Source organism: Falco punctatus (assembly GCF_963210335.1).
Source record: "Falco punctatus genome assembly, chromosome: 7".
Classification (NCBI taxonomy): domain Eukaryota; kingdom Metazoa; phylum Chordata; class Aves; order Falconiformes; family Falconidae; genus Falco; species Falco punctatus.
The window spans coordinates 62,747,715-62,769,858 of NC_137587.1; the positions used below are offsets into that span (position 1 = coordinate 62,747,715).

Here is a 22,144-nt window from a genome sequence, read left to right on the forward strand (position 1 = left end):
CCATTACAGCTGCAACAGAATTAAAGCTTAGTTTTTGCAACATATCATCACACTGCACTCTTTAAGTACTGTTGACTACTTAAAAATATTTGTGATTACACTTTCTTCCCGTTTCTTGACAACTTAAAAGTGTACCTAAAATGTTTATAAAGAATTTTTTTAAAAAATATTATAAAAATGCAGGGCCTATTTTTGCAGAGAAAATACATCTTTAGATAGAAATAATTGTAATCTTACAGAACTTGAAAAGGAAACACTTAAGACTTCTAAGTCATTGACTTATTTTAGAAACACATCTATCGCCCTTGTCATCTTCACATGCTATAAAACAGGGACGGGCACCACAGTCAAATGCCTTCAGAATGCAATCGGAAAAGCACTTCCCAGGGTGTAGCTCCAGGAGCTTTTCTCATGGTGGAAGCACCGGAGCCTTTGCTGCAGCAGCTGCTCACGATACCACGAAGGGACATGAGTCAGGGAACTCATCCAGATAAAGGAGGAACTATTTTGCTGAACCGATCCAAGGTATGAATTGATAACGGCAGAAAAAGATAATGTATTCCTGACTGGAACCCATTTCCTTGTCTGGTTCATTGAACAGACCCACATGGCCCAGCTGGGGAACTGGAAGAGGCTGCTTACACCTACACTGATGCACAAAAGGGATCCCAAAATTGCAGTTGGAGTTTAGGATGACACTGAAAAACTTTTACCTGTTGTATGCTTACATCAGTGGTCTCTAGAAGGGCATTAAACCGCTTACAGGATTTGTGGCGTCGCAGTGCATTTGTCATGTAGACATCAACAGAGGAGTCACCCTGTTTCCGTGACAAAGGGTCATAAATATATAGAGATAAATCTTTCTGAAAAAGATCTGTATAGCTTGACTGCAGCAACAAGTTCCCAGCATAGCTGCCTTCCCTGGCACACCGCCATCATATTTTCTTATCGCTAACCAAAGTAACTAACCAGCTAACTCCCAGTGATGTGCTTTGCCTTCTAGATCTGCATAAACGTCATTTGCAAGGGAGAAAGGCAGGTTTCAAATAAATTAAATAAATAAAAGACGACATTATGCCACATCCACGGCTTTGTTCCCAAAAGCAGCTAAGCGCAATGCCAGGCTGCAACACCACGATGGAAGCGTTTCACTATTCAGCAAGTACGAGGAGTGGCCGATTCCTTCCCCACAGCAAGATTGTTGACAGCTGTTTTAGAGGAGAAAAAAAGCGAAGCATGACTAAGCTATTCATAAAAATCCCATTGTATCAAACGCTCTTAACAACAAGTTTTGATTTAGAAAAAGTGCAATGCTTCCTGGAAATGACTGTTCAGGTGGTACACGCCAGCCCTGAATCAGGCTCCCAACTGGGTTATATCCCCCCCCACGTCAAACCCCTTAGCCACAAAGCAGAACTGTACCTACACCCAAAGCTATCAGTTGCTTCAGAAAGTCACTCGTTACCTTGATCTATCTGACAGGTGATCGATGCAAGCAAACAAGCAAACACATGGGCACTTGGCACGGAGCAGCACCCAGGAATCACAAGCTGCAGGCTGCAAGGTGCTTCCCACCCCAGCTTTCGCATCCAGCCTTTCGTGTGCTTGCAGATACGATGCTGCTTGTGCTTACTTTATCCTCTGGCTGGAAACGGCACAGACTGCCAACTCCCTGTCCAGGAGGCTGGTAAAACACGGGGCCGCGATTACCCAGGGAGGGCATATCATGCCTGTTCAGCCTCCTGCGCTACCCGAGCCTTTCTCTCAAGTTTTTAACTTCTTAACACTGCCTTCTACCAGTAGAGCAAAACCAAAACCAAATAGTTCCCCCATACTAATCAGCTGTGTGGTTAAGTTTACTTCAGGCTATTTATCGCCTGTGTGGGGAACCCTTATAGAAACAACATTTAATAGCACTCAAGTAGATTGCAGAGATAACCAGCTACAGTAGTAAGTAGAAAAGCTTCCAAGCTGCTTCAAGGACTGTTTTATAGGCAAGTGGATCACCACCAAATACCAGGCAGAGAAACCCAATACATTGGTGTCCTGGAAACTGAGTGGAAAAGAATTAGGTACAGCAGGCACGATAACTTCTACTAACTTTTGTTGTTGTTAAGTAGTATCTATTAAAACTTATGCCAGCACAAAGTTATATGACAGCACCCATTGCCTTTGTAAAACAGGAGCGTGTCCATACCACCAATAAATCTAGCAATGTTTTTTTTTTTCCCTCGAGTATAATTTATTGAGCCCTGCCTTAATTCATGCTTTGGATAAAACAACCATATTCCTTTAACAGTACTTAATCCTCCTCTTAGCACAGGAGCATACCACGTACCCTAGACCAGAACACAGCTCACTCAGAAGTATATCCTGATGAGAGATTAGTAGCGAATTCTGCATAAACCTGAGTCTCAGAGTTTCCCTCTGTAGACTCTGTTTAAAAACATCCATCATCGGACAGTACCTGGCAGAGCTCTGCTTCTATGAGAAGCTTTGACTTCTTAACTGCATTTTCTTCCTTTGATGCCGTGAAGCTGTAAATCAGGAACATCGAGCCCCTGCCTTTCACTCTGGCTGCAGTCCCTGGCTGGACTCTTACTTTGAACACGCAGTGTCCTCACCTCTCGGGCTATGCCAGCCATCCCTTGGCCACTGGAGCCGTGCAGGAGATGCAGCCTGGAAGGCCGTCACACAACACGGCGCATCCACACTACCTGCAGGAGACTCGTCATTCAGGCTACCTACAAAACCTGCCTGCCTTGCAGAACTCAGCATCTGTGCCCTTCTAGCAACAGCCCCAGGCTAGCCTGTCTGCCCTGCGCCAGGCAGCGCTGCAAGGACAGACAGGAGATGTATTAGGCTCAACCCATGAATGCGGAAGATAGGTACATGCTTGAACTCATGCCAAGGGACAGACAACACATGCCCAGATGATCCTCACCTCGCCTAACGCACCCTTACCCTGCTATCAGGCTTGTAAAAAACCAAAAAAAAAAAAAAAAATTCCCACAAAACAAACAAATAAAAAAAAAAGAAGAAAAAAAAAAAGAAAAAAAGAACACAACCTCAAGTGCCCCAGGAAGATATCATCCACCACGGAACATGACAGCCTGGACCAGGGCAGCCCGAAGCACAGCAAGTGCCTTCTGAGGGAATGCTCCTTCAGTACAGACTGCAGCCTCCATCCACGGGCACGGATGTCATGAGGTTAACGTCAATCTACTCCCACCACTAAGGTATCTGTGTATAAAAATACACCTCCTCTAACGCAGTAATAAACGAATCATTAGTACCTTACCTTTAAGGAACTATGTGGAACTTGGTTCACCTTTGCAATTCCACAAAAGCTCGGCAAGGGTGTACAAAACATGAAACACACACCCGGCAAGGGACTGATTTTAAGCTGAAGAGAGTTGCCACCAACAGAAATAATGGAGCTTGGCCCTTTAAAACTGATTAGATTACATTAGCCAAAACTCCCAGCACACAAGACATTCACGGATCTCAGACCAACTGTCTAAACTCAGCTCTGAAGCTACATGCTTTACATATTTCTACTGCATCGCATATCTCCATGAGTACCTAAAGTTTTATGGCCGACAAAGATTACAGAGAACACCACAGCGGCCAACTGTTCCACAGGACCACGGCATTTCTAATCCCTTTATCGAGTCCCTGTCTGGTCACTGGCAACAGAACTGGTACAGCACACTCTTAAAAAAAAAAAAAAAAAAAAGCTTTTAAAAATCACTTTTTTCCACTCCTGAGCTCCAGCTGATGTGAAGCCCCGTACAGGACACTGGGGCAGAACCAATTACAGAGGTCAGCAAAATTGATCTCTGCTAATCCCAACTCCTTTATAGACTTGCGGGGAAAACACGGGCACAGAAGGTGGATCCATCACCCCCAACAATCCCCACGTTAAGAAACACCCACCCTTTCCCCATCCCCGTCCAGAAACTCCTGTGCTCGCTTCAAAAGAGCATCACCACTCGAGAAGAAGAAAAAAATAATAAATAAATTATCTTTTCAAGCAAAAGAGTGAACGCACAAGCCGGGCCCCAGGGCAACGACCCCCTGGGACCCCCGAGGGCCCCCTCAGCCCCCGGGGGGAGCCCGTGCCGGGCGGCTCTGACAGGGCGCCCGGCCACTTTCCGTGCAGTACAGAGACAGATCCAAAGTTGCGTCAGCGAGCCCGGACGGGCTTTTTCTTTCCCACCAGGACATCAGTAATTCCCACCGCCGGGAAGCGGCGGGGGCCCGGCCGGGCGGGGGGCGGGGGGTGCCGGGCACACACCGGGGAGCGGGGCCGCCCCCCCGCCGCGCCCGGCCCCAGCCCCGGCCCGCCGCGCACCGCCGGCCCGCAGACAATAGCGGCGGGGAGCAGCCGCGCCAGAAAACACCGAAAACAAACCGAAAACCCGGAGTAACGAGCAAACGGCGGGGGGTGACGGCAGGCGGGGAGGGGGGTAACGGCAGCCGGGGGAGAGGGGCCGCCCGCCGCGGCTCCACGCGAAGTTGCGCGGAGAAAAACCCCCGAGGAAGAGGAGGAGGAAGGGCGGGGGAAGCGTGCGAGGACGCGGGAAGGGAAGGGGGGCTCCCGCACCCCGCACACACACACACCCCCCCCGGGAGGAGACCACCCCTCCGCCCCCGCCGGCGCCCCCCCCAAACTTTCCCCCACCCCTTCGCCCAACTCCGGCGGGGCAGACTCACCGCGGGGGCCCGGCGGGCGGCGGCGCCCCTGGCAGCGGGGCCGGGAGGGAAGGGAGAGGGAAGGGGACGGGGAGGGGGGAAGAGGCGGCCGGGCCGGGCGCTCTCCGCCCGGGGAGGCGGGCAGGAGGGAGGGCCGGGGGCTGCGGGCTCGCAACCTGAGCGGCGCCGCCGTGCCCGCCCCCGCGCCGCGCCGCCAGCCCGCATGCGCCGCCGCGGAGCGGGGCCGGCCCGGCAGCGGGCGGAGGGGGGTGGGGGGCGCTGGGCCCCGCTGCCGCCGAGCGCCGGGGCCGGGGCAGGCGGGCGGGCGCGGCGGATCGCGGGTCCCCCACCTGCCGGCCGTCACCTGGCCGCGGCCCCCGCCCCGCTCACCGGCTGCCGGGGGGATGCGGCCGCCGGCCCGACCGGCCGCGCCGCTGGCGTGGAAGGACGCGGGCGCCTTTTTACGCTGCCAGTTTATTTTTATCAGAGGGGGACGCTGCCTTCCCACGCGCTCGACTCCGGCCTTAAGGGCCTGTTTCCCTCGGGACCCCGCTTCCCGTGCTCCCACCTCCGGCACCTCGGTATAAAGCCTCTTGCAGCGCCCCGAGCACGGGCGGGATCTGCGGCACATGCGCACCCATCGCAGGTCCTGCAGCTCCACCTGAGCCCTCCAGCCAGCCCACCGCCTGGTCCTGCTCCTCACCCCCTTCCCCGCTTCCTCAGGTGTGTACATTTGGTGGAGGCACATGTCCCACACCGTTCCCACGCCTTGTCCCAGAAAGACACGGAAATGGCAACCCACCATTAGCAAAGGAGTTCATGTGGCCTGTGGTCCGCGTGTGGCTGGGCTTGAGGAGGCCCCTGGGAATGAACAGGCATGATCTGTTGTGGTGGTGACTTGCCGTCAGTTACCATTTTTGCTGGAAGCCCTGCCTGTGCGTGGTGGCCCGGTGCTTCCACTGGGCTCAACCTACTGCGCACACATGTATCCCGATAGCCCTGGCCCTGCCCGCGTGATTGTGCCCACAGAGACAGTCACAACACCGAGTTTAACGTATGTGTCCTGCCCCACTGCAGCTGGCCAGCCTCACTTCATGGCGATCGACCCCAAAAATGCTTTACAATCCTTTCCAAAGAGACCTTGCTGCTGGCCAAGGGCGCTGGGCAAAGGCTGCGGGTAATCCCGTACATCGTGTTCTCTCCAGGTAGAACAGAAATAACAACACTGCATACGGTGCGTATGAAAACCCCGTGTGTGAACGTGGCATTGTCTTCCAAAATATGCACTGTTGATTCCATTTAAATCAACTGAAATAATAAAAATGGTTTCAACGCTTGTGCACGCGGTCATTTTGGAGGCTGGAACATACCAGCGTTGTACACCCTTTTCAACCAGGATGTAAAGCAGTAGTTTTTCTTATGTGGCTCCAACAGGGTGAGATAAATGAGAGCAGGGATGCTGGAAACACATTTTCTTTTGCCTTTCTCCCACCCCTCTAAGAAAGGTTTATGAGGCAGATCACCGGGAAGGTCCCAGAATCAACAAGAGGGGTCAGGCACCGTGATGGCTCAGGAAAGAGCACCATCTAGTGAAAAGCCAATCTCGCAGAAACCGTGTCCCCTACCAGTCTCAACCAAACAATGACTAACCCAGCCCAGCCCAGCCCAGCCTACCTCATCGCATCTGAGGCAATCCTGACCGAGGTAGCATGGTAACCGGTAACAGATACCTAAAATTTTCCATAACACACACACCACACCGAGATCTTTAGCTCTACCCTCTTGATTGTCCATCAAGGGAACATTTCTTCTCTGCTTGTCAGCTCCAGCCTGGCGTGTCAACCTGCCTCCTGCTGCCTTGCCCGGAGCTCACACAGCCCTGGTTTTGCTGTAGGGGCTCCCCAGTCACACTGGGGGCTCTCCAGTCACACTGTAGCGATCAGAAGCCCCAAAGAGAGGGCTCAGCCTCCCGCTGAATTTATGCTGGCTGCATGCATGCCCATGCATACAGACTCACATGGGCGGCTCTTGCAAATAGTTTGGAAATGCTTTTGGAGAGTCTTTTCAGCATGGAGGTGCAAAGGTGATCTGCCAGCAAGGCACAGTCATAATATTCTAGACCAGGAGGCAAGGAAATTGGCATGGAAGATACTGAGGAAAGATGGTGCTGCAGCTTAGCACCAAAGCAGGAGGATCAGCAGATGGGCCCCATTCATCAGAGGTGTTATGACCCTTTCAGTCAGGGAGGGTGAATCAAAACACAGGCAAAGAAGGTGTAATTTTTCCTATCAGAAATACTTCCTGCAGAGTAGCCTTCTCCAGCTGCCCACATATCCCCAGAGTGCCAGGTGCTGGCTTAAGGAGGGAATTGGCAAAGGTGGGCAGGGCTGTGAGACCAGTAGACAGCTCCCCGGACTACCAGGGGGTCAGACAGTGGCTCAATTTAGATCTGAGCCCAGGTCCCCCTTGCCTGTGGGGGGGCTGCTGGTGCCCCAGGACCAGAGACCTGGAGCATCTGCCACAAAAAGCCTGTATCAGCCACTTCAGACGCTCAGCTCCTGCTCTCAGCAGCACTTAATATACCTTCTTACCTCTCCTTTCCCCAAGACGCAGTCTGCACTCTACTTCTGTCTTTAAATTGTTATCCACCCCCAAATTCTTTATCTCAGAATATCCCACGTATAACGTATAACCACAAACCAAAAAAGAGAGGCAGCAGATGAAGGGAAATTTGTGCAGCAGCTTTGTGGATGCCAGCCTCCTGAGAAATCATTTGCCTTCAAATCGTCTCTGACACTGGTTCCCCTGGGCTTCACCATTTGCCATACATCCAGGTCTGCTTTTCAAACACTATTAAAAAAGAAATAAAATATATCAGATGTTCTTGCATTGCCTCTTTCAGGTTTTAATTTGTCACAAGCTTTTCTGCAGGGCTCCCTACTTCTTGCTAGGGAACTGGATTTAAGTGCGAGTTGCACTCATGAATGAGACTGGAATTTGGATCTGCACAACATAATCTGAACATTTGTGTGTAGTGGCATGAATTAGCAATATGAGCTCATTGTTCCCATTTGCTGGAAATTAGCTGTCCTTGCAACTGAATAGAAAACAGAGTGCAATGTAATGATGGAAGCAGCAACTATTAAAGATTTGTTTTCATCATGTTTAAGCAGCTACAAAACTGAGACACTGAGCGTTAATGTGGCTGACAACAGCACGTGGCATTTTCTTTGTGTTTGTTCTTGTTTGAAGCCAGTGCCTGGTAGATAACAGCAGCTACATCTGAAGATATTTTACCCTCATTTTTCTTCTTCAAACTCTGCTATCGTCATCTCTAAAGTCCTGTGAATTGTACAATCTTTGCTGCATTTATGGGCTGTGGCTAGGAGCAGCCTTCAGGAGAAGTTTCCCCATTCCTGCAAACAATATATCTCGGTTACCATGTAGAAGTTCTTAGCATGTCACAATCATCAGGTATTGGAGTTCGCCCTTAGGACAGGAGATAGCCAGGACTGGGGGAACTGCAATAAAAACCACCCAAACAACAAGCATTTACGACCTGCAATAGTAAATTAATGATTTTTTTTCATAAATAAAATAATAATAAAATAAAATTTAAAAAGAACATTTCCCTGGGTTCTTCTTCCACACTTCTGTGGGAAGTTTGTGGCGCTTTGGTGGGACAAGTCTGCTAGACTTCTGTCTGCAGGACAGCTCGTTTTGTACCTAGCTGTCACCCACCACGTACCTCAGCTGCTCACCACTGCTTCTTCTGATTATTTCTCAGTTCTGGGAGGCAGTGCTCATCAGTTGCTCATGTAAATGTCATTTTAATTAGTCGCTCAATCGGTGGGCCACATCTAGCAGATCCATCTCTGCAGCTCCTGGGGACCCTCCATGTGCTGATAAGCTGTGCTAACACCACGCCTTCAAAAGTCCCCCTTACATGTATCATTGGAAGCCCTGATATAAGCACTGCCTTTTTCTTCTGGTCAAAATTTTCCAGTTACTAATGTTTAAAGGACCTGAAAACAGGTAAGGGAACATCTCTGCTGACAGCCCCAGCAGAACCACACCCACATGCATTTGTGACAGGCACAAATAATTTTATTTCACATTGTATTTGCTTTAAATATTCTCAAGACCAATGAAATCACCTGGTGATCTCTGTGTTGTACCTGTACCTGCTGCCTCGCTGGGTCTGTATCTGCCACTTCCAAGCAGTTAACACAGAAACAAGAAATAAAAGCAATGGCAGAGTGAGAAGAGCTCCACAATCAGCTTTGCCATCCCACAGGGATAAGGCGTGTGCAGGGGTATTGCAAAGAAGGTGACTTTTCATCCCCTTTGCACTCCTGCCTGGGCTCAGAAATAACAGTAACTGTAACAATAATAACTCCCACAGCCTCTTACTGCCTCTGCCACATCTTTGGAGATCTGACAGTGTTTGCTTGTCCCAGCAGAGAGACTCAAAGCCATACCTGTGGGCTCGCCCGGCGCTCAGCCCTGTAGCATAGGTGCTCGATAGAGCAGAAAGCGAGGGAGGAAAGCAGACTTGCAGACTGCGAACACTGTTATCGTTAAGCCTCCTGGGGTGGTTTTCTCTTGCACTTTGGCTTTATACTTCATGCTTTGTCAAAGGACACTGTTAGCAGGCGTCTGCTCTGGCCATCCTGTTCTTTTCAGTATCTTTTAATTGAATACTCTTCTATTTCCGTCTTCAGCGAGGGTTGTTGTCCAGTTACGTGCGAAGCAAAGGATAGGCAAATCTGTGCCAAAAGGCTTTATTGAAGTATCAGAAAACATCCATCATATCAATTTATTAAACTGAATTATGTGGGACCCCAGGAGTAAAAAATGACAAACACAGAGAGTTAAATTGATAGCAGACCAGGATAAAAGCTTTTGGTCAATGCAGGCTATAAAATTAATCAAATACAGTATACTCCCTAAAAATTAGAGCAGTTTCCCCATCCCCTGCGCTCTGCTCAATTTCAGATCTAAATAACATACAAAGTAGATTAAAATTAATCAATACAGCACATCCCACAGTAAAGCAACTAATCAAGAAAGCAACACATGCATTTGCAAACAATTATTTATTGCCATCACCACGTGTGGCCAGGATGTGAACGCATATGGCATCCCTGGCTTCTCTTGAACCAATGCCAGAGCTGATGGGTGTATTTGCTTTTTGTGTGAGACAGTAAGAGAAACTGTCAACATCTAGGTCACTTAGAAATATTTGCTTAAATCTTGCAAATATTACAAAGGATGAAACAGGCCAAACCTGTATGTATAGTACAGATTTGCAAGGGTATCATTTTCTCTGCCTAGGACGTGAGTTCTCCATCTCTGACTCCTGCTACTCAGGTTTTCGCTGTAAGTGTACATGGGCTGGATGAGACCTCCCAGGCTACAGAATGTGAGAGGGGAGAGTCCTCCAGGTGTTGGGAACCAATAGCCAGCCCATAAGTGATGGCTGGTATTTCGAGCTTATCTAAACATGTAAAGACCGTCTCCCTTTCATATCCTTGCGTTAAATACCTGCCCAGACTTCTCCTATTGATGTTCATGAACCTGCCAAAAGGAAAAAGAAGTACAAAAGGGACGCCTTGCTCGGAAAGGCAAACAGGGAGCATGTGTGTTTTACAGAGATCCAGGTGCAGCTTGAGAACTCACATCTCGGACCATGGACTTCAGGCATATTCACAGAACCTATGGGCTGAATATGAGCTGCTTTAAAAACTGCTCTGAATTTCCATCATCAGCCACCCACCAGCTGTGTTGCCAACACCTGTGTGTTACGACATGTACCTGCAGCAGACTGTGGTAGTTGGCTTCATATCTTGAGAACGGAGTAGACTCCCTTTATTGAGATTTTCAGTGCTAGGAAGCCAGCAAGTTCCTCTTCTCATGTCATGAAGCCCCATTTTCTCATACACAAGTCCTATAGCTGATGCCAGTCAGCTCAGCTCCACAAGGTGATGTACACCCACCAGATGGTCCTAGTACTTCTGCACCAGAATTGCTGATGGGCACAGGGGTCAGCAAAAACGCTCCATGCTTTTCCTCAGCTTAACACACTTCCAAACTACAAAAAAGTACAAAAGGCCATTGAACATCTCTGCTCAGCAGCATGAACAGTTGGCCTGTTAACAAGTGCAGATCTCTTGTGGCAGTGGATGAATATAACTTCAGTTCTCAAGAGGGGAAAAAGAAAGCTGCTTCACCATGCCCCTGTGGTTCACCATGCCCCTGTGCTTCACCATGCAAACCAATGTCCTGTGGGTCCTAGGAAACCACAGATACGTTGCCACGAATCCTAGTGCCAGGAGGGACAGTGGGGACTTGGACATTCGCTGGGTGCTGTGCACGCATGCAGTGATGAAGTATATGATCCAGCATAGCAAGCGTAATGTCATGACACATGAGGTGCCACTGGTCATCGACTTCTATTATCACACTGCTTCCCTCTGCCCTTCCTCTGAAAAGTTAGTTCTGAATATATAAGAACAACACATGGCTTCGGTGGGGTGGTTGCCCCCACTGCCAAAGGACGTTCTTGAGGAGAGACCAGGCTCACGGACTCCCTTCGCTCCACATTCCCCAGACCAGGAGAGCCACTCTAACAGCATCACTTCTCCCATCCCCTTTGGCTGCATTAGCTCTGGCTGCCAGGGGCAGCCGGGGCTCAGCTGGCTATTTGCAGCAGCGGGGATGTGGGACATGCTGTGAGATGGACACCCCGCAGGGCTGCCACTCTGGCTTGTCAGAGTCTCCTCTCGCTCCTGTAACGCTAGTCTGCTTCTCAGCCATTTCTTAGCAGCCTGGGCTAAGAAGTCCATTACATCGACTGTGTCAAGAATGGAATACGGCATCTCTGGCATCCTAGGCTGGGTAAGTTGTGTTTTGCAACACACACTGATGTGCTTTTGTGTGGAAGGGATCTATTTCACATCCAGCAGCCGTCATACAGTATTTTTGATCACCACCTGTAAGCAAATCCAAGCAAAGCTCATTCCAAGGTCAGCTGGGTATTTCTGCAGACTTATCTCCAGCCTTGCAGGCTGCGGAGCAGCCCATCGCACTGGCCATTTAAACCTCTGATAGATCAAACAGAGACAGAACTGATCGGACTGGCAAGAAAGAGATTAGAATCAAACAGCCCCCTCCGTCCCTGCAGCTCTGTGTGGACAGGTGTCCAGGATGTCATTACAGTTGGCAGATGACTTCAGCTAATGAGGTCTTTGTCTTCATAACTTTTTTATTTTTTTGCCAACACAGAGCAGTTAGACCATCCTTAGACACACTTGAGCTTGCTCTCAGTGAAGCTGGTTCAGGACATTATTGGGTACCTGCCCCGTAGCGAGGCGGGCAGGGGCTGTGGCAGCAGCTCTCTTGGGTAACCCGAGAGCCCAGAGAATTTGTTTGTGACTGATTAAATAGCCGTGTCATCTGAGAACTTCAGCTAAATCTGTATTTCCTTTTTTATTAACTTCTCCCTCCTCCCACTGTCTGCATGGGGTAGCCGAGAGCAGAGTAACTTATGTGCTTACAGTAACAGATTGGAAAGTTGAGAGGCACCTCATCCAGCAAGATCGCTTGACAGAACAGGAGATTAAATGCCTTACATAATAAAAGTCTCAAATATAAAAATCCCCTTGATGTTACACAGATGGACACAGGATTTGGTGGTGTTTCTCTTCCATGACTATGCCCTTCAGAATCCTTTGCTTTGATTTTCATTCTCTCTCTTTTGCGGTGTGTTTCCAAATGTTGGCATCCATTTTGTCATGTTTGTCAGAAGCCAAGAGCGTTGGTGCATGTATATGTTCAACTCTAAACCACAGCCAAGGGTTTAGTGTTACATGGTGAGAGAATCAAGTTGACATCCCTGAAACTGTCCCCCATTTATTCCCACCAAGTTGGGAATAAAGGTGCCTGCAGCAAACTTTGTCCTGCAAAGCATTAGGCACCTTGGGATGGTGTTAACATTGCTGTTTCTCATTGAAGATAGTGAAATTACACTCTTTACAAACTGGGAACTGCTTATTTGATTGGCTCATGAAATGCTGTTGAAAGCCTGCATGTACACAAACAGACAGGTCTCTCCCTCTATCATGAGTCTGATTTACACACTAATCCAAATATCAATAAAACTATTTGTAGCTCCTTTACGTCTGTGTAATTATTAAAACCACAGACACTCCTGCCACACTAAGTATCTGATTCTGAAAGTCAAACCAGGAGGCTCATCCCTCTGTGCCATCGTACGGCCACATCAGGTTACTCCTGTAATCACATTCAATTCCTTTTTCAAGCATCTTTAAAATGAAAAGAGGAACTGAGATATTCTCTCAGCTGCTGTGGCAATCAGAAGAATAAAGCAGACATTGCAGCTTATGCTGAACCCCCTGGGTAAAGAAATAGTTTTGGGTCAGGAGTTTACAGCTGTGCCTGAAGACATCTTGCTGCGCATATGTAAGGCTACTTTGAAATAATCTGTACTTTAAGAACAGTTTTATAGCTGAGAATTCATGGGCAGAATTTGCCTGCTCATTTACTTTGACTCTATACGCCACCTGATAATTACTTCTGCAAATAATTGTTTAGATATTGAGCCGTTTATCCTTACACAGAATTTAATCGTACAAGGTGTGACTGCTAATGGTGGAAGAGCAATCCCTTCTAAATATCTGGGCCTCAGCTGATATCTACAGTCTCTGCATGGCAGCAAATTTTTTCATCTCTCATTACCTTCAGATGAATCATGGCAGTCCCCTCTTCTCCGCTACGGCCACAGCATCCTCTCAGCTACCCCCCGCAGCCTGCACCGACTGCGTGTCTGGAGAACAGCCCATGGTGCTCCATGCGCCTCAGACCTCTCAGCACGCTGCTTTCAACACCCATCTCTTCTAGCGCAGGCAGCAAGAACCTGGAAATCCAATGCCCTAAAAGCCTCTGAGAATTTTTCCTAGCAAACATCTAACTACCCACCCTGATGTAATTTATCCTAAGTCTATAGGAGAGGACAGGAGACAGCTCCAGAAACGTAAAGGACTATGGAGGGTTTAGATGTTTGTGCAATACTGCTTTGCTGTCCATTGGAACAAAGCACTGTGATGATTATTATAAAAGTGAGAATGAAGGTTAGACTAATCACTTTCCCTCATCTATAAAGGGTGTTGGTTGTTTTCAACATTTTACCGTGAGTATGGCTTGTGTAATACGGCAGGCTGGAGTTTGTGCTGAAAGACTGAATGAAGAAGGGACCTGGTTATGTTTGGCAGGGAAAATACACATGATGTGTCTCGTTACTATGGCTTTGTAGGATCACAGAAGTTAACATCTATTAGGTCATGTGTACAGCTTCCCCACACCCTCACACTACTTCTGCTAGTTCAGTTAGTTTCCTGAAATCCATTTGTAGTGTTTTATCAGTTGAACTTTCAGTATCTCAAGCAATGAAATAGCCATCTTTTTTTGTTTGGGTTTTTTTTTTTTTTCCCCTCAGAGATTTCTGTGATCTAACACCTCACAGAGCTGTGTCTGACTCTCCTGCCTGAAACCCTTTTCTCTAAAAGCCGTGTAGCCATTTGCATGTGATCCACACTCACTAGATGGAGAACAGCACCACTTTATTTGCTTTGCATCCGTTGTTCAGCTCTTGCTTGGCTCTGAGCCCCTCAGGGCTGGTCACGGTAAAGCCATTACCTCTGTGCACGTGCACACCACATGCCTTCCCTGTGCAAATTCTGCCGCAACTCAGCATCAGCTGCTTAGCTCAATGCTTGAAACAAGTACAATGAATTAAAAAATAGGGTAGCAGGAAGTATTATTAGTCCCCAGGGAATTTGCTACCTCCTAAAGCACTGCTTCCTAAAGCTTTTAGAGGAGATCTTGCCGCTGTTGATTTCTTTTGCTCCCGCTCTTGTAAGGAGTCCAGTGTCTTTCCTATCAATTACTTCTTGACCCTGGACTCCCATCCAACCAGCCACCGTCTCGCCTTGCCTTGCTGCTTGTTCTAGACAGTCTCTAAACCAGGCTTGTGCCTTACATTTGTGCTGCGCTTTCAGCAGAGCTGTTCATGGGTATCCTCAGGGAAAAAAACCTGTTACGAGAAGGTACACCCTCCGGCTGAGGCTGCAGGGGCAGAATGACTGTCACCTCTGGTGCTCCACTGCAAAAGGAGCAACAGCCAGACCCATATTAAGATCAGTTTTATGAGTTAGAAGTAACATTTTTAAATTGCGTAAATTATCCGGGCACCAGCACTGATGGTGTAGCATCAGTTGATTAACATTAGTTCTTCACCCAGTACACCCATGCTGCTCCCTGGTTCAAGCTGGAAAAGGAGTGACTGCAAACCTACAAGTATTCCCAAGAAATAAAAGCATCGATAGCATCAGCCTCTGGGCTGAATTTTCTGTGGTAGGGGACTGAAGGACTGGACTTTTTATTTGCAGCACAACAGGCTGTGGATAAGCAAGCTACTGATCTCTTGCAGAAATGAGCTGCTTATGTGAAACAACTGAGAAGACAATACTCGCGCTGCTGCACGTGTTCTTTCTATTTAGGGATGGAAAGGAAAGTGATAACTGAGGGCGATTAGCTTCTGGGCTTGGCACCACCTTGCCAGTGGGCTGTGAAGTCATGCTTTCAGTTCTTGAACTGGGCATGAGATTATGCAGGGACGTAGATGGGAAATGAACAGTGACCCACCCATATATTAATAATAGCGATTAATTAACGCTTACATTCAGAACTGCTAGAATAGCTAATCAAAGAAGCCAGCATTGCAGAACAGATGGGTAAACTGAGACAGAAAGTAGTAAACCTCAGCCTCATGTCTGTTCTGGCCCTAAGTGTCCTGCAAGGTTGATGGCAAAATTGAGAGCACTCTGAGCTGGACTGAATTTTCATCCACGTCTAGCAGCTCCTTCATTAGGCAATAGTGCTGATTCGGTGCCTGGATCCCAGAGGGCCCGTGGGGAAGGCATCTTCCCCACACATACACACCCTCTGATGACTGCATTTCCACTTGGAGAGCAGGAAGAGGTGTAACAGCAGCTGGAACAAGCCGAATGCCCTCAGCCAACTTTCATTATGACCGAGACAGACTGGGGCACACCATCTCCATCCCAGTTCACTGTAAGCACTCTGTTCCCCCTGGTACTGGGAGTAATGAGATGATAAAACACAGGCCAAAGAGCAAGTTTGTCTTCATAAATCTAAAAGGCAGATATTGAAAAAATGCCATATTGCTGAAAAATTAACACCCTCTTTCATTTTCTAATGAAAAAGGCCCTCTGTCTCTTAAAAAAAAACAACACATTTTGAGCTATTCTAAAACACATTGAAAGCTTTTTAAAGAAAGTCAGTTATTTTAAAAAGAATACTGATGGTGCCCTACTTATTTTTCCACATTGGTGCCTTTTTTAAGAGTAGCAACTGGCATTCATAGTCACCTCTCTGTTTATTTCACTAAAGGCACAGCTCGGCTTCGTTTTCAGAGATCCAAGCCATTTAAAACACCAGAGGCACCTCACATATTGCTCCATCACTGGATGCATATGAACGGACCTGAGCTGTGAAACTGCAGCAGGGAAGCGATATTTTTATATATTTCAATGCCCAGTCCACTTCGTATCTTTTTTATATCATCTTAGTAAACACACAGAAGGTTAAAAGCTTTGACAAGGTCAGCTCAAAGCAACATTATCCCAGCTGGAAGGGCAGGTGCCACGGGCTGCAGGGAGGGCAGCGTGTTTGGGGCAGGAGAGCAGACCATGCCCTGGTGCAAGGTAGCCACATTTTTGAGGTTACGGTGTCCGAGAGACTCCAGACTTCATTTTGCTTGCTTTCTTATAAAAACTCTTTATATCACATAGTCTTAAAGATATCTGGGTTGGAGTGCCGTAGCCCCTTGGGGCCTGCGTTTACTAGCACGGCTTGCTGACGGCTGGTCTGGTGACGATGGTGAGTTTGGAGGCGAGGAAGGGAGGGATGCAGCCGCTTGCATCACCCCTTTGCAGAGCGCAGAAAGCGTGGCTCTGACCCAACGCTTTGCAACACGCCTGGGGATCCTGGAGCCAAGACATGACACCACGGAGAAGAGAGAAAAACATGCTGGAGAGAGAGGAGCATGCTCCGGAGGGAAGACCACGCCAGAGACCTTAGCCCTGGAGTTATTTTTAAAGCATACAGCAGTGGCCTCTACCGGCTCTGATCAGGATGTCAGGTTTGCTTCTTTTTGCCGTTTTTCTCCCTGCCCTGATGGGGCTGCCTGCAGCAATGGCCAGGCTTTGCAGGGCACAGGTGCCTCCTTCCCAAGGGAAAAGCAAGAGCTGGAAAAGGAAGAAGTGATTTTGCAGGATGCGTGACAGCACTCATTGGAACCCCGAAACTGACAGGGCTGGTTTGGCACATCCAAACTGTGTCTGAGGGGGGGTTTGACGAAGCTTGGTCCAAGTTCCTGAATAGTTATCTGAAGTAAACCTGTGATGTGACGCTTTATGAGGCTGAGCAGTCGGGTCTTTTTCTGTGCAGCTTTCCTGATGTCGGCGCCCAGTCTGAGCTCTCGTCCCAGCCTTGCGGCCAGCCTAGGATCAGGCGCCACACTGCAAGGCAGGACTACAGGTGGCAGCCCAGCTTCTTCCCTAATGCTCCCCCTCCCCATCCTTGCCAAGGGGGGAGACCCAAGTGGACTGGAGTACAAGGGCTGCCCTCCTTCCACCAGCACACCTCTGAGTGATGGGGCTCTCGGGAGCTGCCTTTCCCCTTGAAGGACCTCCCAGCCTCACGCCATGTTTCTGCCGGTGCTGCCTGCGGGCAGGAGTGACAGGCCCACACACGGACTCACAGAGCAGTGGGGTGTGCTTTCCCATACACATCTTCAGTTTCAAGATCCATTTCCACCCAGAATCATAACTCTGAATCACGAGTCCTTCAGCCACTGAATTTCAGATAGCTTCAAGAGCGCTGCTGCTGACCCTCCTGGCTTCTTCCTGCCATCCCCACCGGGAACATCCCACACCGCTCCGTGTTTCAATGAGAGGCACGGGCAGGCGAGCGCCATGGTCAGCATCACCCAGCCTGGGTGGGGATGGGGACAGCCCCCAGAGCTCCCAGCTCCCGTTTTAGTGCCTCGGCTGCTCGTTCCACCACCCACCATTGCTGCTGGGACCCTCTCAAGAGCACAGACCAGGCACCTTCCAACAGCAGCTACTCCTTTAAGTCCACGTTACATTTATATTTATGTGTTTATGATCAACAGCCCAGAGCAGCTGATAAACCCGAATTGCTAGGGCTATAGGCAGACGTGTGGAAGGCTGCCTGCATCTGCTCCCCAGCTGCTCGCTCCCCCCGGCCATCCGAGAGGATATTGGGAACGTGGCTAAAGGCTTGTGGGAGAGCTGCAGCAAGCTGCCCCCCATATTAAGCAGCCTTTAATTTGGCCCTGGCTGGGAGGAAGTGACAAGGACAATGCAGAGATCAGACACTCGAAATTTTTGTGCTCAGTGTGAATATTTTACATGCTTGTCAAGCTGTGCAGTAAACGATGAAGGGCTGTAGCCAGCTGTAATTTAACACAGTGGGATCAATCCAATATGAAGAGCAACAGACTGTATCTTTCCTCCATATGGGCATCTAAACAAACGTTTTATTGATTTAAACATTTCTCATCATTCATGGGAACAATTTATCACCAGGGTCTTCTAAAGCATCCCATCTTGTACTTTAAAGCCGTAGATGGGTTCAAGGATCATACAAGCTTTTTCAACTTAAAATTATTAAAAATTGCAGCAGAACAGGGGATGGCCCCACTCTGAGGACATCTGCATAATTATTGCTCTTAATTACTTGCTTTGCACTGAAGTTGCTTTTAGCACTCGATAGGACAAAAAATTGAAGCAGCTCCAGATCCAAAGAAGTTGCAATTGAAATGAGAGAGCCAGAGCAGAGAATGCATAGGGCTCTGGGGGCTGCGAGCACTGGGGACATCTCTCCACCCCTCTGACTGCTTTGTAAGACTCCAACACGAAGCTTCTTACAGCAAGCATTGCAAAATGGCAGGTGTTTTACATGCAGATCCTGCAACTCCTTATTCCGGAGCACTGATACATCAATACCATCCACATGGTCTAACCTTGGGACAGAGGCAGGGTTACTTACTGAGCTTAATTCTCTTTTTAGGGAGTCTCAGTCTTCACATTTTTAATTTTAAGGTTATCTCTTGACCCAAAAAGTGCTTTACCTTAACTACTGAACCCAGATGTTCTCCTTTGCTGGTCTTTCTGTCAACATAAAGCAACGAAAACCCAGGCTACTTAGAAGTCTATATTCCTTCTGCAGCATCTTCTTAGCTGAGACTATTTTTTTACCCCTTTAAGGGTCTCCTTCAGCTGCTAACAAGTTCTGTTTTCCAAAACATTCAAAACTCTTTCTCCAAATAAAATTGACTTAAAAATTACCGGATTTGAAGTAGATACACTGGTTCATTTTCTTTGTAGATTTGAACCTGTCCCACTCACAAGCTTTTCTTCTTAACAGTGAGGAGTAGAAACTGCTGTTAAAATCAGAAGCTGAGTTGCCTGCTTAATCCCATGATTCCAGAGGTTGGGACTGTAAGAAAGGAAAGCAAATGCTATGAGGCTTGTGATAACATTGCAGGAGTTGGCAACAGCGCTGGCGTTTAACCATGGGTGTTGCTGTGAATACTGGCTGCCATTCGGTTTCACGTCTCGGCAGGGGATGGAAAATCCGGCAAAGCGGCAAAGCTTTATTTTATTTTATTTTATTTTTTTTTCTGCCTCAGTTTGTTGTTGCAGGAACAGAAGCGTAAATCACAAGTCCTTGGCACCGGGTGCGATTTTGCACTCCGCTAGGTCCTGTGCTAAATTACATTCCATCAGATCGGTTGCTCCCTTGTTCATCAGCCAGCCAGAAACATGAGGCTGTGAAGGGTGTCTGCATGTAGGAGTGTGTGTCTGTGCATGACTGTGTGTTTGTCTTTGGTCCCACACCCAGCACGGTCAGGGCCAAAACGTACTAGTGAAGTGGTTTAGAAACAGTATGGTAACTTAGATCACTCTACCTCCACTACAATGACAGCAACATGGGGTGATGCAGTAGTGGCCTGCTCGTCCAACCAAGAGTTATAACAGGACACTGTGTGGTGATGAAAATTGGAGATAGGCAGGTCTGGCCAGACCTGGGACTCTCAGTGCTTTGTAGCTGTGCTGAACCTCATCCGGCCCCAACACAGATGTCCAAAGAGTGACTGCAGTCTAGCTGCTCTCTAGTCCAATCTTAAAAAAAATCACACAATCTTAAAAAGTCACACTGTAAAGGGTCTTAAGGTCTTCCCTGCTACAGTCTGCCACCCCCAGGCAGGGCAAGGTCCCCTTGCCACCACCTGGAAGCATCCATGTGTCATTTCTGTGACCAGCATCCCCCCAGTCAGGGGCTGGCAGCCCTGGACCTGCAGCTCAGCTCTGTGCAGTGACCAAGCCATTGCTCTGACCCAACCCCACTTCAATTCTGTTATTCACTGAACCCATTTTGCTACAGTTGTGTTTGAGCTGCGCTTTGGTACCTATTAACATCCGACCATCAGCCAGAAAAGATGAAGTCTAAAAAGATGCTCTGAGTGTTCTACAGAAGCTAACCCCAAACTAGAAGTCACAGGGGTCCCTGTGCCTGAATCAACTCCATGCAAGGTTTTGAAATAGCCACATTTGTAAGTCAAATGCTGCTAAAGACCTGAAGGCTGAGGAAGGAGCTGAGTGCCCTGGCACCAGAGCTGTGCTGCTTTACCCTCTCAGGACTGGCCCCAAGCAGAGCGGCAGAGGCAGGGTGAGCGGGTGCACAGCAGCGATGCTGGCCTGGAGAGAGCAGCCCCAGCTGCAGACGCTGGCTGAGATGAGCCAGATAACACTGATTAGCCAGCCACTGACGGCTGTTGTTATTATTTTGCTGTTTCTTCAGCTCTGAGAGGCTGATCTCACAGCCCAGCTGTGCCAGGCACTGCACATACCATGGAGGAGAAGAGGCGTTGCCTGCCCAGGAGCACACGCAGTCACAGCAGAGAGCAGAGCAGGAGCTTTCCCATGGGCAGGAGAGGGACAGGCACAGGGACACCCAGGTGAGCAGCGAGCAGACCCCTGCACCCACATCCCCACTCCCCCAATTCTCTTTGGGGGCAATTTTCAAACAAGAAAGACTTGCCTAGTGCCGTCTGAGAGGTTAGGGATGAAGCCTACATGTTCAACATCTCTGGTTGTCCCTGTACCCCTTCGGACACCAGCGGCAGCAAGTTTCGGCGGCTTTGGAGTTTAGGTAGTGCAGACACAGCCTGACAGGAGCTCATTCCAAAGTGACATCATTTAGCAACAATTCCTAAGAAATAGGTCCCAACTAGCAGCAAGGAGTTGTGCCTCCAGGCAAACAGATGCTGGTTCAAGGCTGTTATCAGGTAAAGAGTGTGGGTGAAAAACCTTCTCCACAGCTTGTCTGTTGCCATGAGAAGCAGCAAACAAAGCAGGGACAAGGCTGGACTCCAAACAAATGAGGCTGCTGACTGGCTGGCACCACGTCCCTGCTAGAGACAGTGATGAGATGCTTCCTTCTGATGAGGGCTGGGGCTCTGCAGTATCAAAGAAGCGTCTCAGCTCTTGGCAGGCAGCAGCTCCAGCAAGAACAAGCATCTCCAGATCCAGGGACCCAGCAATCCCAGGAACGTAACTGGTGCTTAGATGCTTACAGAGGGAAAAAAGGCGAAAAGAAGTTGAGTTTACATTTGTTTCACTTCTCTCTTCTCCCCTGCTATACACATGCAGCAGCAGTGGGTCCCCTGGGCACTGCCCATGGCGGGAAGCATCAGCCATCTCTTCTTGTGTCCCCTGTTCCCTTCTGTGGCATGATTTCCACCTCTTGGATCATCCATGCACTGAGTTGCTGCTGGAGTGATCCTGCTGAAGACTGCAGGTCATCCCAGAGGCGTGTGTGTGCCTGAGCAAGCAGATGGATCCTGCTTAGTTATTGCCATCTTGGCTGGCTCCAGCTCCGTGCTTGCCTTGGGCTGAAGGGTTGTTAAAAGGCACCAGAGACCTATCTGTGACCTAGTGTGTTGGTCCAACCAAAGGTCATGTTTTCAGAACTTCTTTCCCACCCCACCCCCCACCCCCCCTTAAACAAAAAAGAGAGCAATGAAAACATGTCCAGCAATTGCTCAGAATTGGCTTCTCCAGCTTTTTTGCAGCACCCTCAGGCATCCAAGAATGGGGGGAGGAAAGAACCCAGGAAGATGTTTTACATGTGGATATGACATAGTGCAAGGATTGCTAGCGAACTACAAGGCAGTGATTTCAGGCAGCAGGAGTGGAGCCCCTCTCCTCTTTGCGTAAGGAAGTGCTGTGCTAACAGAGAAACGTCATAGCTG

General features: G+C 48.7%; 1 protein-coding gene across 2 annotated transcripts in view; it reads right to left on the reverse strand.

The window, feature by feature from the left end:
- AKAP13 (A-kinase anchoring protein 13) overlaps positions 1-4,961 on the reverse strand; it is a 222,469-nt gene extending 217,508 nt beyond the window's left edge. For both annotated transcript variants that reach the window (XM_080396174.1, XM_080396186.1), the window contains exon 1: positions 4,720-4,961. The gene's annotated coding sequence lies outside the window, so the exon portion shown is untranslated. The remainder of the gene's footprint in view (positions 1-4,719) is intronic.
- Positions 4,962-22,144: the final 17,183 nt, after the last annotated feature.